The sequence below is a fragment of the Hemiscyllium ocellatum genome, unplaced genomic scaffold (assembly GCF_020745735.1).
Source record: "Hemiscyllium ocellatum isolate sHemOce1 unplaced genomic scaffold, sHemOce1.pat.X.cur. scaffold_402_pat_ctg1, whole genome shotgun sequence".
In the NCBI taxonomy this organism is placed as follows: Eukaryota; Metazoa; Chordata; class Chondrichthyes; order Orectolobiformes; family Hemiscylliidae; genus Hemiscyllium; species Hemiscyllium ocellatum.
In genome coordinates this window covers 569,574-584,515 of record NW_026868839.1, presented here as the reverse complement: position 1 = coordinate 584,515, position 14,942 = coordinate 569,574, and the positions used below count along the sequence as shown (strand labels likewise).

The following is a 14,942-nucleotide window of genomic DNA, read 5'->3' as shown; positions in this document are numbered from 1 at the left end:
GAGGCTGAGGGGTGACCTTAAAGAGGTTTATAAAATCATGACGGGCATAGATAAGGTAAACAGTCAATATCTTTACACCAGGATAGGCGAGTCGAAAATTACAGGACAAAGGTTTAAGTTAGAGGGAAAAGATTTATAAAGGGAAAGGAGGCACAACACTTTCAAAGAGAGACTGCTGTGTTTATGGACTGAACACCAAAAGAGGTGGTGGAGGCAGGCACAGTTACACCATTTAAAAAGCATTTGAATGGGTACGTGCATGGGAAGGGTTTAGAGGGATATGGGCCAAGTGCTGGCAAGGGGGACGAGATTAATTTAGGATATTTGGTCAGAATGGACGACTGGATCGAAGGGTCTTTTTCCGTGTTGTACATCACTGAGACTCTGTTGACTCTTGAGTGTATAACACAGGAACAGGAAGAGGCTATTCAGGTTCTGAATTCTGTCAGTCAGCTTGTTTGCTCAATTACTGAGAGTCAAATACAAAACTACGTCATTCAGATTTTGATGGTATTTTACAGAAACAGGCGAAAGGCTTTTAGTCAAGAGAAGCTGTAAAGAATGTGAAGCGACCATTCAGTCCCTCAAGTCCATTCCACAGGAGCAGCAGGTGAGCACAGAGCGATTGGAGCCTGTTAGTCAGTAGCAAGAGGAGGACATCTATTTTCACAAACTTTGAATCAGGAGGCATCACTCAGTTGCTCAAGACTGTGACACAGGAACAGGAGGCAGTCACTCAACTTCTCGAGACTAGGACACAGGAACAGGAGGGAGTCACTCAACTGCTCGAGAGTGGGACTCAGGAACATGAGGGAGTCACTCAACTGCTCGAGACTGGGACAAGGAACAGGAGGCAGTCATTCAACTGCTCAAGACTGGGACACAGGAAGAGGAGGCAGTCATTCAACTGCTCGAGACTGGGACGCAAGAATAGGAGGCAGTCATTCAACTCCTCGAGAGTGGGACTCAGGAACATGAGGGAGTCACTCAACTGCTCGAGACTGGGACACAGGAACAGGAGGGTGTCATTCAACTGCTCGAGACTGGGACTCAGGGACAGGAGCCAATCGTTCAACTGCTCGAGACTGGGAAACAGAAACAGGAGGGAGTCACGCAACTGCTCAAGACTGGGACACAGGAACAAGAGGGAGTCACTCAACTGCTCGAGGCTGGCACTGGGAAATCTGGAGGCTTGTGAGACCACAGGATCCTGTTACGCAGGGACAGCAGGAGGTGATTCACTCCCCACCAGCTTTGGGCACTGGCAGAGAAGGGGAGTTTGCCTGTTGCAAACAGAAATAGATGAATAAGTTGCATTCATGAGTCCACACAATCCTGACCCACCATTCACTCAGAGCACAGCTGATCTGATAGTGATTCCCTCATTCCATTTTACAGAGACTCCCCTCTCTGCAGCCTCTGCTCCATTTGTTGGTCACGTTGCAGAAACAGATGCCGTAGCAACAGTCACCATCACTCATCCAGAGGATCGGGTCTAATCAGATGAGTCAGGATTTGAAGGAACGAATCACAAGAATGAAAACACAAAATAATGGCATTGCCAGATGTTTAGTTCTTTCACAATTGCAATCCAACTCACATAGCCAGCCCATCCATTGTACGTTCAGTATGGAGCACTGTGTAGATCCAGCTAGCGAACTGCTGAATGCAACCCAGCAATGTCCAGAGTGGAATTCTGTGCAACCCACACCAATGCTTGATCCATAATCATTTGCCAAATGTCCAGCATAGGGAGCTGTGCAGACCACACTGGTTCATTCATATATAACCTCAGGCTTTTGCATTGTTCGGTAACACTGTGTTAGATCACTGCCCAGTGAGGGGAAACTTGCAGCCAATGCTGGCAGTGACAGGATGTGTAGCTCCCATCCATTTACAGCTTTATATCTCCATTGCACCTTGATGAGGGAACATCACTGGAAGGGAGAGATGTAAATTGAAACAGTTTCAATGCAAATAGTTCCGATTCAGGCGCATACCACTCCAGTATTTAAAGATGAAATAACTGAGATAATGTTGAGTGAGGTTTTGTGGAGGGTGCACAGAAGTAAGAGCGGGTTGGTGCTGTTATAGTGGTTGCATTATAAGCCTCCAAATAATCAATGGGAATTAGAGAAACAAATATGCAGGGAGGCTGGGGAGGCTTGCAGGAGCAATAGGATTGTCATAATAGGCAATTTTAATTATACTAACATAGACTGGGACAAACTATTATAAATGCCGGAGGAAACATCACAGAAGCGCTTCACAGAAGACCCCCAAGCACTGAGGATGTCACCTAGACAGGGGACGAAATATCTGAAACATCAATTCCCAGCTCGGCGAACAGAACCACAACAGGAAGTTTAGATCTTATCAAATTATGAGAGTCATGCATCGGGGTGAATACTTCATTTTTTTTGGCAAGGTTGGGGATTCGAGGACGAGAGGAAATCCATCAATGCTTCGAGAGAAATGAAATAAAAATTAACCCGTAGGGGCAACTTTTTTACACAGAGTATGGTACACATATGGACTGAGCTGCCACTGGATGTGGTTGAGGTGCATACAATAACAACATTGAAAAGGCATTTGAACAAGTACACAGATAGGAAAATATAAAAGGATACAGAGCAAGGGCAGAGAAATTGGATGAGTGTGGATGGACATTTTGTTCGGCATGGAACAGCTGGGCAGAAGGGCCTGTTTCCGTCTGTAGAACCATATGAATGTAAATAGGTGTGTTTTGGGATAGAGACAGGGAGGGGGAGACTGAGAAAAAATGTCATGGAAAGATATGTTCACTGTTTCCAGAATGCTGATATTAAGATATTTTGATAGTATCATGCAACACGGGTCGGTATAATGAATAATTATGAGTGAATGGTATATTAGTATGAGTTCAGGCGATGGAGAGTTTTGAATGAGCATTTGTCCTGCAGCTTCGTAACTGGGAGGGAGGACAGCAGAGTCTTCGACACATTGAGCTGTATAAAACAGTAATTTGTCTCAGTTTCATTGTCGTTCAGTGTGACAGAGGGATTGTCTGTACAAAGCTGAGCTAGTTTCGTGGTGCTATCTTATCGAACTCACCTCATTAGCTACCCATCCCACCCCATGGTGTCCCTCTCATTCAATACCAACCCGATTCTCCCACCCATCATGATTGACCAGACGGCACTCCGGTACTTTTACCCCAGTTTTCTTCAAGTGCCTGTTCGAGGGCATTTCCCATGGAACGCACTGTCCTAACAATATATTCCATCTGCTTTATACTTTCATACGACAGTCAGCATGCTTTACACAGACCAAACAAAAAATCTACACTTATTTTATGGTTATAGATGTCCAATCACACTTAGTAATTCTGGTTATTTCACTTGACTCACCTTAATGATATTAAATCAAAGACAGCTTCTTAACACGTCTTGTTATAAAATATAATTTCGAGCAGAGAACGTATTTACTCTCAGCCGTTATCTTGACCGTTATTTGAATTGCACCATTTTCATTGTTATGAAAGTTTCTCTTGCCCTTTCCCTGTGACTGTTTCTGTCTGTGACAGTTGCACAGTCTCCCACTAAGTTAGTTGGACGGCAAGTTTGTGATGTAGAGGGAGGCCAACAGCGCAGGTTCAGTTCCTCACACTGACAGAGGTTACCATGAAGGGGACGCTCTCTCAACCTCAACCTCACCCCATCACCCGAGATGTGGTGACCCTCAGGGTAAACCAGCATGAGTGGTCTCTCCAATGAGAGTTCTTTGGGTCTCTATTCTATCAATGTTAGCAGTTTATTTTTTTAAAAAGTTATCTTATTGAAAAGAGATTTTTTATATTATAATAACCCAATAACAACACAATTCAAATAACTGAACAAAATTACACTCATGTGCATGTACTTACAAAACAAGTTAAAAACACAAAATGGACAGAAGAAAAACAAAAATAAACAATAAGTAATGAATAAATAGTACAGTTCAGCATAACAAAACAATAGCTCTCGTTCTTCAAGAGCATTAACTGATACGCATTTTAAAGTTCATAATTGTTCCTTGCTGGATATTAGATTCATTAGACAATATCGTCATGGCTATATAAAAGCCCTTCTTAATGTGATAGATAAACCTGCATTGTGGTAATCCAAAAAGGGCTGCCATGTCTTATATAAATCTCTGTATTTTTGATGCATCATACTGGTGAGAAAGTCCAAAGGGATATTCTCCATGAAGAACTTACGATGACACAACAGACCCAGGGTTTTCAGACATCCAACACAACAGAACATGTTTCCCAACACAGAAAGTAAGAATATATTTTTTTCATCATGTGCATCTGCGTAAGGTACCCTGAGCAGGCCCAGGAAAAGAAAAACTGGGTCCATCTCCAATTCAGTCCCCAATATCTACTCTATCACAGCTACCACAGTGCTCCAATATATTTGAAGTCTGTAGCAGGACAACAAGCAATGAGTAAGAGTACCTGTAGTCATTCTGCATTTACGACAGGCTGAAGATAATCCGACTTCACATTTTAAAGGTCAATCTGGTGTCAGATAGACCCTATGAAGAATTGTCAACTGTATGGAATAGGTCCTATTACAGATCAAAATCCTTTGAGAATGTTCGCAAATATCGTCCCATCTCTCTGAGGTATTCTGAACCCCCATATCTCTCTCTCGCAGACATTACAAAGCTGCACAGTCTCGTCTGAGGGGACACACTCCAACTAATGATAAAGAGTACTGGCAGAGAGTATATTCTAAGCAATAAGCACCCATTTCTCTCTATCCGATCTGTGAGAGTCTGTTAAACGTGTATTTTTTTAAAATCAAATCACTGATCTGGATAAAAAAACCAGAAGAGGTCTCTACTAGGTAGTCCATACTTACGAGTTATTTGATCAAATAATGTCATTCTTTCTCCCTCAAATAACACGTGGTGGCTCAGTATTTAGCACTGTGGCCTCACAGCACCAGGATCCAAAGATGTGCAGGTTAGATGAATTGGCTATTGATAAATCACCCATAGTGTTCAGGGATATGTAGGTTGGAGCATTAGTAAGGGTAAATATAGGATACTAGGGGAATGGGTCTGTGTGGATCGAAGTCGACTTGTTGCGCCCAAGGGCTTGTTTCCACACTGTAGGGGTTCTATTAATTCTAAATCACTCAAGCAAGTTAATCGCTGGCTTCCCACAATTTAAACATGGAATCCATTATCCCCGGTTGACAACTCGTTATACCAATTATAGGGGTAAGCAGCATAGTTTTGGCGATATTGCCCTCGACCTGACATATTTGCATTCATGCTTTAACTTTATTGATAATTATTGGGTTATGTCAATACTCCATAAATGTTGTCATTTTGCCTAAGAACAACAGACTAATAAGGGTTCACTTTGTCTGAGAGGGTTCAATATCTAACCGTATTAACACCGAGTCCTCAGTGGCCCAGACACTAACATAGGATAAAAAAAGAGCTTAATTGATAGCTTTTAATCTGGGACATCTACTCCCCACAACCTGTTGGGTAGTTATAATTTGGTTAGCTTGATAAAGAGTCGCTTCTGGTGCCAAATAAAAGAGCTAAACCTGCCATTACGTCTCCTAAATATCTGTCTGGGAAACATCAAAGGAAGCATGCACACGGGGTATAGCAAATAAGGAAGGACATTCATTGGAAGAACAGCTATCCGACCTAGCCAGGATATTGGAAGTGCATCCCAGCTTTGAAGGTCTTGTTTAATTTTGTCAAACAAATGAACATAGTTCACGTTAAATAAATGATCAAAGACGGATGTAATGAATATACTAAAACAGGTAAACCACTCTCGTGACCATTTAAAAGGAAACCAGGATTTGCCTTCAACATCAGGTATTTCCCTGGACCTCCCATAGGGATGGACACAAACTTTGTAAAATTAATCTTATAGCCCGAAAAGGTGATAAGCGAATTAATGCATTGCATCACGTGAGCTGCTGAAACTGTGGGATTTGACAAAAACATAAGACCCTCATCTGCATACACCATAATCTTATGTTACTTCTATCTTACTTCTGGGGCAGGAATGTTGGGATAATATTCCCAATGGTGTAGGATGCCACCGAATCTAAGATTGTTGCAGGGATGGGGAAGAGATCAACCCTCGTGTGCCATTTATGCGGCTTAAAGGAGAAACTAAAATCCCTACTTGTGAGGTAGATCTGCCTCCAGACTTCCATCAGCTCTAATTCTGCTAGAGAACTAATTGTTTACATTATAACGAGGGTATTGGGGGACATTTGGACACTCTGTCCACCGTGGGTCCATAAGACAGTTGAAACCTCCTTCTACAGTTATGTGCCACGATGTAAGATAACTGAATTTGGAAAATGCATCTACCAGGATTTTAAGATGGTGCACCGGGGGGGCAATAAGCATTCAAAATACTGTATTACTTCCCATAGTTCAAGACTTTGGGGCTGATGATCCTCCCGTGAGTGTCTAATGCAATCTAGTAATTTAAATGGAAGATTCTTCTTCACTAGGATGGCTTCTCCCCTACTCCTTGTATTAAAAGACGAGAGAAAAAAACGAGCAAACCGCCCTGCTTTAACGCCAAATGTTCCTTGCCATCAAGGTGCATCTCCTGCTATTGGACAACATTCACCCTCTCTTTTTGAAGACTAGAAAGTACATTTTTCCTCTTGACTGGCAGATGGCTCCCCTTAATGTTCCAGGTACAACATTTCAGCACATCATTATCCATAACTCATTGTAGCAACATTTTAACTCTAGAGTTTCACATCGAATTACACATCGCTGATGATTAATGAAAAAAAAGACTCATTGAGCCTAAAAACTGTACCACCTAAAACTAGTACAACTAAAAAGGTCTTAAAACTTTCCAAAGCTAAACACATTAAAAAAACAAAGAATGAAATAAAATCCAAAATGCCAATCACACTCGATTGGGGAATTTACCGCCTACTGGGGACGCTAACATATCTCAAAACTTTATCTTGTGCTACCAATATCGGATCCTGGGCAATTAACAACAAAAATCGGGCTAGAACTGCCCTTCGGTCGGCACTTAGACATGACAACTACTTTTGTAACTCCCTCCATCTTGAGCTGCACCCCAAACACAAGCAAAGAAAGAGAAAAAGAGTAGTAATACTAATGAAGAAGTTAAAAATGAGTACTCAACCCAGTCACGACTATAATTTAATACTGCTTAATACCAGAAAAATCAACAAAATGTCTTTAGGAGAAATATGATTATTTAAATATCCAGCTTACTTTAAAATGTCCATAAAATTTTCGCTTTCTCTGGACAGTCAGACGAGTTCGTGAATCCACTGAAATCAATACGGTGCACCGCTGGGTAGCGTAAGGAATACTGAATCCAGAGTTCCCTTACTCTTCTCTTGATCTCAGCAAAATATTTTCTTTCCTGAATCACCGCTGCTGAAAAGTCCTGAAAGAACATAATCCTGGAGCTCTCGTGAATTAAACCCATCGGATCTTTCCCCAGGTTCTGAAAGCTTCCATTAGTCTTTGTTTGTCCCCATAACTATGTAACTGCGCAAGGACAGGATGAAGGCGTTGGTCTGAGTCTGACTTCCGTGCCGTAACTGGATGAACTGTCTCAGTCTTCACCCGTCCCTCCTCAGTTTCGAAGTGAAGGAATCACTGCAGCCAGTTCTTGAAAAAACTCACCAGCTGACCACCTTCTGTCCGCTCCAGCAAACCGACGATGTGAATATTCTTCATCCTGCCCCTGTTCTCGAGGTCGTCATCTTGTTCAGTTAAGGTGCAGACCTGTTTTTCAAGGACGAGGATCCTCTCCCGAGAGGAATCGATCACGGTCTCTGCCACTGCAGTTCGGCTCTTGACATAGTCTGTTCTGTTTCCAAGGCTGTCAAATTGCTGCTTATGTTTTTGAAGCACAGCTGAGAGCGGCTCTAGCCACGGCTGAACTGTTCTTCAATCATGGCTTCAATCATTTCACGTAACTTCATGAACTCAGTGACCAAGGCCTGGTGAGCAACTTGGTCCATCGAACGAGCAGAAAGGGTTGCAGATGTCGCCTCAGTATGCTCGATTCTTCTGACGGGTGCAACACTTGTGGGGAGTACTCGATCCTTTCCCCATGTTTTGTCATTTCCCTTTGACAAATCGGGATTAGTAAAGATTCTATCACTCTTTTAGTGTTGGAATTTAAGTAAATGGCTGCGATGGGATAGGTTAGAGAACCACTTTGCCCGTGTGTTGATGCAGAACCCAGAAAAGCAGACCTTCTGGATCTTGTATTCCCCTTAACATTTTATCGATATTGTCATTTCATTTTGCATTATATTCCTGGAGGTTCTGAAGCTGTGTTATTTGATACCACTGTCTACATTTCCCCCCACACTGCACATTGCTGCCCATTCCTCGGTAATCCTTGACTCTGTTGTTATTTATGAACCTTACATCTGTGCCTCAAAAATATTCAATATCTCTGCCTGCTATGGTCTGTGGGGAAAAGTGTTCCAAAGACTCACAACACTTTGAGAAAACAATTATAAGCATTATGATCTGAGTGTGAGATTTGTCTTTTGTGTCTCCTTATCTGAGAAAGGATATAATTACATTGGAAGCAGCTCAGAGATATTTCATTTCACGTATTCCTGGGGTGAAAGGCTTATATTATAAAGGCTTTAACAGGTTACTGTTGGAATGAGATTGTAACAGACATGACCTAGATAAGTGTGGATTAGTATGTACCCACTGGGTGTTTGTAAAGTCCAAATTTATTGTCATTGTCATAGAACCTATACAGTGTGGAGACAGGGCATTCCGTCTATTAAGTACACACTTACCCACCAAACAGCATCCCACCTGGACGTGCCCCAATCTTATCCATGTAACCCTGCATGTCCCATAACTAACCAATCTAACCTACACTTCCCTGCGCACTATGGGCAATCCACTTTAAACTGCACATCTTTGGACTGTGGCAGGAAACTGGAGCAATGGGAGAGCACCCACACAGGCATGGGGAGAATGTTCATACTCCGCATACAGGGTCGCCCGAGGTTGGAATTGAACCCAGCTCCTTGGTGATGTGAGGCAGCAGTGCTACACACAGATCCAACATATCCCTCTGTTAGTAAGTTGTGGCTGACTAAAGAAATCTGCCTGATTTGTTCTTATCACTGAACCTGACCCAGTCTGAGACTTTTATCATCGGCCAAATCACCCAACCTGGTTACATTGAAAGTTTGTTGTGAGCAGTGGAGGAGTGGGACTAGAAAAGGAAAGAGTGATACCCTCCATCCTCAGTCACAACTGGAGTGAGAAAAAAATCAGAAAGTGGGAATTCATTCAAGTGGGAATTCTCTTTCCCAGAAGATGGGTGGTTGAATCTTTATATTATATCGAAGCATGCTTTGTCTGATTTTCCATAGACATGTGAATCAGGGATAATGGTGCATGGAGAGAAAAGTCTAGCTGGGACCACAATGAGATGAGCCACGACTTTATTTACTGGTGGAGTAGTGTCAAAGGCAGAATGGCCCACTCGTGTCCCTCAGCCCTGTGTTCTGATGTTCCATTCAGCCCTTGAGACTTGTTACACAGGGGCAGATCAAGGCCACTCCGATGGTTCGGTGCAGTTTTGGAAATATACTTGGAAAATCGAGGCTGGGTCTGGAAGTGACACTCACCCTCCATCCCTGTTTCCAGGCTTCCCCTCTCGGCGACATCTGTTCCAGATATGGGTCGTGTTACAGACCCAGATTTATTGTGAATACAGCCCCCATACCCCACCCAGCGTTAACTCACACAAATCCTCTGCTCACCCGAATTTGACATTACACAACACAACCTCTGGGAAAAGAACCAGTTACTTTGCAAAAGCATAACATGTGAAATTAATAAATTGGAACAAGAGTAGGCTATTCGGCCCCTCAAGCTTGCCCTGTCATTTAATACGAACATGGCTGATCTACTCCAGGTCTAACGCCACTTTCTTGTATCCCTCCACACCTCTCTGGGTTCGGGACTCCCAGACATTCACTACCTTCTGAGAGAAGACATCATTCTGTGTCTCAGATAGAAATCGATATTCCATATTCGGTATTCATGTCCTCGAGTTCGAGACTCCACTCAGGTATGGTAACAACATCTCAACATCGACCTTCTCAAGTCCCTTCTGTCTCTTGTAATTTTGAGCAGGATCACTCCTCATTTATTTAAACCCCAAAGAATAATCACCTCACCATTTTAGAGATTCTCAATAACACAACCCTTTCATCCCTGGAAGCTGGCTAATGAACCAACCTAGTTACTTGCTGCATCAGCATGCTGATGTTATGTTTCAAACACAGGAACACTCCAATCCCTTTGTACTGTTCTTTTTCTGGAAATGTTCTCCATTAAATAACAACCTGCTTTTGATGCTCAGTGTCATCCTCAAACTCGGATGTATATTGCACTCAGCTCCCTCCTTCAGACTATCAGTATAGATTGTAAATAACTGATGCCATGGCACTGATAGCCGTGGACCTCCAACAGGTATAACTATATCATAAAGATTCATTTATCCTGACTCTCCGATTTCTATGTGCTAACCAATCATCATACCATGTTAATACGTTCTCCAAAATCCTACGATCTTCTGTCTTGTGTAAGAACTTCTAGTTAGTAATACCTTATGGAAGAACTCTGGAAAGCCTGGTGTCTACCAGATCTCCTTTATCAAGTCCGCTTGTTACATTCTCAGGCACCTCCAGAAATACCTTGCACGATTTTACAGGACAAAGTATAATTTCTTGTTCACAAAACCACACTGATTCTGCGTGAAGCTTTTCTAAATATCCATGCTGGCCAAGTTTTTCAAATTAAGCTCGTCCCATCTGCTTTCATTTGCCCCCATATGCCTCGAAATGTTTCCCATTCATATGTTTGTACAAATGAGTTCTAAATGTTTTAGCTGCACACGCATATACCACTCTTCCTCTGGCAGCTCATTCCATACCCACACCACCCTCTGGGCAAAAACACTGCCCCTGTGTCCCTTGTAAATTTTCCCTCTTTCACTTTAAGCTTATGCCTACTTTGGCTGAACTCCCCCATCCTGTGTAAAAGACCTTGGCTATTCACGCTATTCAGACATCTCGTGATTTTAGAAACTTCTGTAATGCCATCCCTCAACCTTCTACACTCCATTCAATGCTAACTTCAAGAACTAGAATTTAAAGATAAATACTGCGAATTTGAAAGTATAGCAAACATGACAGGTAAACAATACTTCGCCCAAACTTCATACTGTGAATTGTTTTTTCTCCCTATTACAAAACTAAGGCAGCATGAATCGCTTACTGGTGCCAATAAGAAGTCAAGCACCTGATATCCTTTGTCTAAGGTAGGTGATGATCTCGATAGTGAAAATGTATTTATGGCCAGATCTTTATACTGCCACATAGTCAACATTCTCCCTCCTGGCCTCCCTATGACCTTATGTGATTGTGTCTTCTTTATCTTGCACTCAATAGAGAGAACCCCTTTCCCCATTCACATCTTAATTTAATCCAATTTTATATCATCTACTCGTTCACCACTGCTAAAAGCCGGTTTATCTTTGCCATGCCCTCTTTTCCCTGTCAACAATCTCCCACCTCTGGCAAGATATTAAAAAGCCAAGTTTCCAATGCTTTTCAGTTGTGAAGAAGTATCACACTGGGCTTGAAATGCTAACGCCGTTTCTCTGTCTCTGCAGATGCTGACAGACCTGCTGAGCTCCTCCAGAAATGAATAGGCAGAGAACAATTTTCCACAAAACTACTAACTATGGATACTGGCAATAAAAATACCAAAATTTCTTGAGAAACTGGGAGCTTTGTAGAGGGTCAATAGACCTGAATGTTTAACACTGCATTCATTACAACAGATGCTGCAACATCTACAGCGATTTCTTCAGCAATTTCTGTTTTTGAACAATTTCCAAAGACGTATGTCAAAGATGCTCAAACATGCTGTCCAACATGGAGAGCCGTACACTGGGAATTGAACAATAACGCATGGTGCACAAGTTCCTTGACACTGAAACTACATAAGTCTGGCATCACTGACACTGCAGAGCTCTTAATCATGGTCAGGGTGGAAAAAGAGGGAAAGACATTCACTTCAAATGCAGAAGTTGACATTGTGGAAGAGAAACGATTTAGATCATTACTTTAAATGGATTGAGTTAAAATAACAAATTAGAGGCGTGACAGCAGGGAGAGGCCCTCAGCAGAATAAGAATATGAAAATACAACTGTTACCACATCAGAAACCAGGTGAGGTACAGAATACAGGGCTGATGGGTGAATGGGTCTCGGTGTGAACTGGGGGACAGTCAGTAGAATTGAATTGTAGATATTGCAACTCAAACTGGGTTATCATTTGATTTTGTAGATCACAGCAGCAGCAGAAACAGAATTGTATTCAACGACAATCTGTAACATTTTCCCTACAATAATTCATCAGTCTACCATTACCATCAAGCCGATCCATGGTTCAGTGATGAGTGTGGGTGAACATGCCAGGGTCAGAATCACGTGAACCTAAACCTGTTCACAACCCATTAAAGCTACTGCAATTAACTGGTTACATTCCGACCAGCAGAACTAATGTCTGATGGAGAGGGGAAATGATCCCAAGACTAACAGATCAGATCTAAGTTCTGTCGTCCTGCCAAATGCAAACATCAATGTCGATGGATGGTTAAACAATTTACTGGAGCAGAGTACTCCACAAATATCCTCATCCTAAATATCGGAACAGCTCTGTACGTCAGTGAGAAAAGTTAAGGATGTGGTGTCTGCACTATCCTCAGCCAGACGTGTTGAGTGGATGATCCACTTCACACTCATCATGATTCCCACAGAATTGCAGATGGTAGTGTTCAAACAATTCGATTTTCTGCCCGTGACATGACGAAACAGCTGAACACAGTAGATACGACAAAGGCAATGGGGCCTGACCCCATTCCTGCAATAGGACTGAAGACTTGTGCTGCACAACAAGCCATTTCCCTGGGGAAGCTGTTTAATTGCAGCTCCAACTCTGACATCCCCCTGGCAATGTGGAAAATTACTCAGCTATGTCCAGTTCCTGAATAGGAGAGTAATTACAATCTGAACAATTACCACACCCTGAGTCCCATCACGACAGTCAAATTGGTGGGAATACTTTTTGATAGAGCTGTCAAGTAGCACCAAAGTAATCAGGTCAGTGTGGTTTCCGGTAGGTCCCCATGTGGAGATGGTGCTGTAGTGGACATATCATTGGATTACGAATCCAGACCAGGCCAATGCTCAGCAGCTAGTGGAAGTTAAAAATAATTAATAAAATATCGAGACCTAAAATCTGGTGTCAGTAATAGTGATCTTGTGTTCAATGTTGATTGTTAACATCAATCTCCTACACCAATGTACTTTCAGGAAGTGAATCTCCCGTGCTTTCTAGGTCTGGCCTAAAAGTGACTCCAGACGCACAGACATGGTCTCTGAATCGGCCAAGTGAGACACTCAGTTGTATCAAACTACTCTGAGGTCTTAAAGGATAAAACCTGACAGAACACCCAGCATCAACCTCGTTATCAGAAAAGGGAATGGGAAACACAGTCCTGTTGACCCTGCATAGACATCCTTCATAACATCTGAGAGCTTGTGACGACATTTACAGAGCTTTCCAACAGATTGTACAGAAACATTGGGAGAGGAGGAGGTCATCCAAACGTTGAGCTTTCTCCATGTTATTTCATGGCCAAACATCTCCTCAATGCAGCTTTCCCCACACAATGTTCATATCCCAACATATGTTTAAACATTATGAAATATAATGCCTTGGGCCCATCAATATAGAGGGAGTTCTCTGATAACACTTGTTTATTAAGTACGATTCGACTGCAATGCGATTCATGAAATGTTTTCTATAAAGTGAACTATCATCCCTGCTTCAAATCTGTCACACCCTGTCAGAGTTTTATATATCTCACTGAAATCTCCACACATTTTCCTAAAGCCCATAGAATACAGGCCCAGTCATCCCAAACTCTGCTGCCACAACTAACATGTCATCCCAGAGATCAGTCTGGTCATCCTTCACTGCACTCCCTCAATGTCATGTTTGCCCTTTATTAGGTAAGATACCAATACTGCACGCAACACTGCACAATGTTCGAGATGGGGTCCCACAAGGCCCTGTACAGTTGCTGTAAATGACCCTTACTCCTTTATTCTAAATCCGCCTAAAATGAAGGTGAATAAACCATTTATCTTCCTACCTTCTTTCTGCTCCTGCAATATTGCTTTCAGAGACTGGTGTACAGGGAGATCCAGATTCTGTTCAATGTTACAGTTCCCACTTGCTGGGTCTATGTACACTGTATACAGCGTGCCAATGCCATTCCCAGTATTGATTTCCGTGTTCAGAACTCAGTGCCCTACATGGACCCAGAAGGCTGCGCAGAAATAAACAAAAAATGAAGCTTAAGTTCATTTATAGATCAACATTTTTCAACTAATCCCTTTTCAAATGATAGGCTGCCATTCAATTGATCCTATCAAAGTACAAAACCTCTCATCTCTGCCATTGCTCTCTATCTGTCAGGTATTTGCCCAGTCACCCCACATGTCTCAATCACCTTGGAGCCGTTTTAACATCCTCCTCATCCACTCACAAGCTGACATCGTTTACTGTTGTCAGCAGACTTGGGAATATTGCAATTCAGCCACTTAACCAAAGATATGATGTGTATTGGGAATATCTGGATGCCAAATCCTTGTAATATCCTCCACGCCTTCCATTAAAAAAATGGTTTTATTCCTACTCACTGTTTTCAAATTTTGTGAGAAGATTTGTAGCTCGAAACGACACGACCAGCTATCCCTAGTAGCCATACACTCAGATGACAAACAACATGAATT

The 14,942-nt window shown here is 42.3% G+C and overlaps 1 long non-coding RNA gene across 1 annotated transcript in view; it reads left to right on the top strand.

The window, feature by feature from the left end:
* The window catches only part of LOC132813619 (uncharacterized), a 50,420-nt gene extending 38,563 nt beyond the window's left edge, over positions 1-11,857 (top strand). Inside the window, exon 2 of the long non-coding RNA XR_009644110.1 lies at positions 11,747-11,857. This is a non-coding gene — a long non-coding RNA (uncharacterized LOC132813619). The remainder of the gene's footprint in view (positions 1-11,746) is intronic.
* The last annotated feature ends 3,085 nt before the right edge of the window (positions 11,858-14,942 follow it).